The sequence below is a fragment of the Ixodes scapularis genome, unplaced genomic scaffold (genome assembly GCF_016920785.2).
Source record: "Ixodes scapularis isolate PalLabHiFi unplaced genomic scaffold, ASM1692078v2 PGA_scaffold2__306_contigs__length_199485367, whole genome shotgun sequence".
NCBI classification, from domain to species: Eukaryota; Metazoa; Arthropoda; class Arachnida; order Ixodida; family Ixodidae; genus Ixodes; species Ixodes scapularis.
The window spans coordinates 70,561,311-70,565,895 of NW_024609857.1; the positions used below are offsets into that span (position 1 = coordinate 70,561,311).

The following is a 4,585-nucleotide window of genomic DNA, read 5'->3' on the forward strand; positions in this document are numbered from 1 at the left end:
TGGTCATCTCCGGAGCTGGAGGACACTTTAGTTGATCTATAGCCTTAAGTACTCCAGTACGGTCAATTACGATAGGATCCATGAGAGGGTGAGTGGATTGGCACGAGTCGGGAATATTTAGTAAGTCCTCGTTAGTAAAGATGGAGCAGAAGAAATTGTTAATAGCAAGAGCGCCGTGTTTATCAGAAAGCGGAAGTCCGTCGTCATCTACAAATTGCAAAGGAAGTGAAAGTGCCGGATTGATTATTTTCCAAAACTTCTTTGGTTTTGTGGTTAGTATGTTGGGGAGGTCGATACTATAGAATTTGGTTTTGGCGGGATTTATTGCTGATTTATAAGCCCTAGCGCATTCGTAGTAGGTGTTCCAAGAAGCCGTAGTGTTGACAGCCTTAGTCCGCTTATAGAGTCTTTTTTTCCTATTGGATTGACTATGAATTGTTTTATTGTACCAAGGGTTTGTGTTGTCAGATATAATACGGGTCAGTGGAATAAAGCGTTCGATTAGGTAGATCATTTTATCTTTGAATAGAGTCCAGTTTTCATTAACCGTTCTTTCCCAGAAGTTAACTGAGAAAGTATGATAAAAATCTTCGAGGTTCGAGTTGATTGATGCGTAATCAGCTTTCGCGTAATTGCGAATGAATTTGCAGTAATGTGATCTATGAGGAGCAGAGAGAGAGAGAGTTAAATCGATGACGAGATGGTCACTAATGCCGGGTAAGTATGTGATGTTACTGAAGAGTGAGGGGTCTTGGCTTAAGCACAAGTCGAGTATATTGCTACAGTGATTAGTAATCCTAGTAGGCTGAGTGACAACATTTGTAAAGTTGAAATCTAAACAAAAGTCTATAAATTCTTGAGACAATGCGCAACTAGAAGAGTGGGCAGACCAGTCAACGTTCGGGTAATTGAAATCACCAAAGAGAGTAACAAAGGCGTTAGGGTATTTAGTGGTGATTTCAGAAATACACTTATATAGCTTGTTAACAAATTCTTTATCACTATCTGGCGGTCTATAGCACACAGCCACTATTACGGGGGGCGTCGTAGCGACGTACACAAATACAACTTCTAAGTCAGTAAGAATTGGTATAACCCGGGACGGAATTTGATTATTTATAGCTAAAAGCACATCACCCCCCCTCCTAGCGGATCTATCACACCTATACACACGAAAGTTTGGACACAAAGGAAAAAGTTCAGTATCGGATATATCGGGGCTTAGCCACGTCTCGGTAAGCACAAGGAAATCTGCGTTGCATGCCTCAACCAAGGAAATCACATCATCTCTTTTTGGTATCAAGCTTCTAATATTAGTAAATAAAATAGAATGATAAGAAGGTTTGTTACAGATATCACGGCGTTTTGCAGGTTGATTGGGTGACAAAAAACGAAATGAACGCTGGCATTGCTAGGCACTTTTTTCCTTCACGGCACCAAGAGCGGCGTCAAATACATAACATTTATTCTCTAAAAACAGCTTATCGTGACGCAGCTTGTAAGTCGTGCCTTTAGGCTTGGCAAAATCAAGAAGGTGACGGCGCGCAAGTCGGACAGAAATGGGAAAATCTTCACTGATGGCTACACGTGTCCCTTTGAGCTTAAATGCCGACAAAAGAATGCCCTCTTTATCCTTAAATGATGAAAACTTCACAATTATAGGGCGACATTTCTGTGGATTGAACGCTCCCAAGCGGTGCGCTCTTTCAATTTTGCTTGATTCGATATTCACGCCTAGGTTCCTGGAACACAGGCTGGTTACCAAGCCCTCGGATTGGGCCCACGTTTCCCTATCGGTGTCAGTGACGCCAAAAAATAGAAGGTTGTTACGACGAGATCTGCCCTCCGCGTCGTCACAACGGGTTTTCAGCTGCGAAAGTTCGTTTAGAGCTGTAGTAAGCTGAGGTTCGGTAGGTGTGACGTTACCGATTTCCTCCTGCTTTAGTAAGTCGAGTTCAGTTGTTAGGTTGTTAACGCGTTCTTCTAGAGCGGAAGCAGACTTTCGCTTTCTATATTTTTCTGTGTTAGTAGGTTTACCTCTTGTTGCAGAAGAGCAAGGCTACTCTGAAGTTTCGCGACCGTCTGCACAAGCGCAAGGAATTCATCCTCTTGTTGCTTGCTCATAGGGCCTGGGTTCTTCTCTACATCCCCACACAATAAAATCAACAAAGCTCTGAAAGATTCAATAAAAGCTCCGGGGCATGGAAGCACAACTAGGCAAACGTAATTCGACCTAAAACAGTGGCAAGGTTTACGACTACTAACCTGCGGCAAGACGAAAAACATAAGCCACCTCATCGCTGCAAAGCTTCCATGCCCACTGGCGTGCTGTAGCCGGGGGGGTCCCTTTGTAGGCGCTTCCGTTGATGTCGCTGTTGATGGCATAGCACGAGCGAGGTCCTCTGTGATCTTGATCCCAGCGGGCAACACTGTGGTCGACGAGCGCGTGGCGGATGGTAGCTCGCGGTCCGTAAACCGGAGCAAAGCTGCGCCGTCATCGTGTCGCCGGCTGGATGGGGACGCACGCGCTGACACGGACAGGAGCTGCGGCAAGACGAAAAACATAAGCCACCTCATCGCTGCAAAGCTTCCATGCCCACTGGCGCGCTGTAGCCGGGGGGGTCCCTTTGTAGGCGCTTCCGTTGATGTCGCTGTTGATGGCATAGCACGAGCGAGGTTCTCTGTGATCTTGATCCCAGCCGGCAACACTGTGGTTGACGAGCGCGTGGCGGATGGTAGCTCGCGGTCCGTAAACCGGAGCAAAGCTGCGCCGTCATCGTGTCGCCGGCTGGATGGGGACGCACGCGCTGACACGGACAGGAGCTGCGGCAAGACGAAAAACATAAGCCACCTCATCGCTGCAAAGCTTCCATGCCCACATAGGCCGCAGAGCTATGAGGCCGGTCGGTGCCTTGCCCGGTTTTGGAATCGGCACTACAATCGAGTGTTTCCATGATATGGGGAGCTCGCCGGCTTCCCAGATCTTATTGATGATAGCTACTTGCAAGACAAACGCAAACACATCGAGGGGTTTTACTTCAGACTAAAGCCCCTTTATGTTCTAAAAGTTGCGCGAGGTGCGTCGATGCACGAGGCACGTGTGACGTGCAGCCCTTGAGAAGATCATGGCAGCACAGCGCAGCGCTGAGCTAGATTTCCGACGCCATGTTCTTGCAAGAAGTGGCGCACGGCACGTGTCTCGAGCATTTCCACAACAATGAATGGCACCATTTTTCCCTGGATAGAGGGGCTTTACTCCACACCTCCGGGGAGCGGGTTTGCAAACCAGTATTCAGACGAAGAGCAGGCCGATATAGGACATAGAAAGTGCAAACCTGCCGCTTTATTTCTATTTTTTTTTAAAGTTTTGTAGCTTTAAATTACGCTCTAAAAATAGACTTTTTTTTTTTTTTTTTTTGCAAAACAACGATTGTTTGTTAAATGTGGTGCTCCAAACGGCCGCAACGCCGCACCCTGTACTTTAGATAATTTCAAACGTGGTTGAAACTTCGAGTTCAATCGGAGATCAGAGCTTATTCTACGTTATGTAAGCCACTATAATCTACGTTTCTATTGGCTCGTATCTCGCGCCGCCCGTTGGCCGCTTTCGGCAGCGGCGGACGCAGAGCGAAGAAGATCTAGCTCGAGATCGGCGCCGAACAGCCCGTGGCCCGAGCCCACCTCGAGGGTGCTGCACGAGGAACGCTGCACGAGGCACGTGCAACGTGCAGCCCTTGGGAAGGTCATGGCGGCACAGTGCAGCACTGATACAGTGTACTAGAATAGTGGCGCGCGGCACGTGCCTCGAGCGTTTCCACAACAGTGAATGGCGCAACTTTTCCCAGGATAGAGGGGCTTTATGATAACGACGGCCGTCACCGTCTTTCTCCTAACAATAAAACAATACCATTTCCCTCACTCCCCTTTCAAAACATATGGCTTTACCTAAACACGCGTTTAAAAACTGGACGTTATATTTCTACAATCTAATTTCAAAAGCAACCGTGATCGTGAGCAGAGAGAATCCTATCTTATTTACAAATTTAATTCAATCCGATCCGGGATTAATAAAGATCCCGGTATAATGTCATCTATGAATCAACCTCGATCCGCCCATAGCTGTACAACCCTTTACAACCCTTTCCTTTTCCAGTGTACATTTCTGCATTACCTGTCGACGAGTCAACGCTTCATGACCTTCGACAGGCATTTTCCACCTGTTGCTCCTCTTTTAATGTTATTGGACTGTCGTTTACATTGATCACTATGGGCGTTTTCTTTGTTCTTTTTTCCAGGCAGGGGGATTGTTTATGCGGTTGACCAAGCGTTTGCTTGGTTTACTGTGTGCGCGTTATTCCTTCTTTTTTGGGCTTCTCGTAGACTGTGCTCTGTTTCGCCTTATATCCTTTAGCGGCGTGCGTTCTGGCCATTTAGGCCGATCCAACTCTGTGAACGTGACTGCGCCTTCCGCACGTGACGGCACTCCGTTCCTGGAGTCACGAAAACTGACCCGGCCTTCGGTTGGCTCCGATGGCTCGTTGCGTCTGCTGCGACCGGGCGTGAGGTGAGGCGGAGTATAGCATCG

The 4,585-nt window shown here is 47.5% G+C and overlaps 1 pseudogene; it reads right to left on the reverse strand.

The window, feature by feature from the left end:
- Positions 1–1,411: 1,411 nt before the first annotated feature.
- LOC121836376 lies at positions 1,412–2,319 on the reverse strand (annotated as a pseudogene).
- Positions 2,320–4,585: the final 2,266 nt, after the last annotated feature.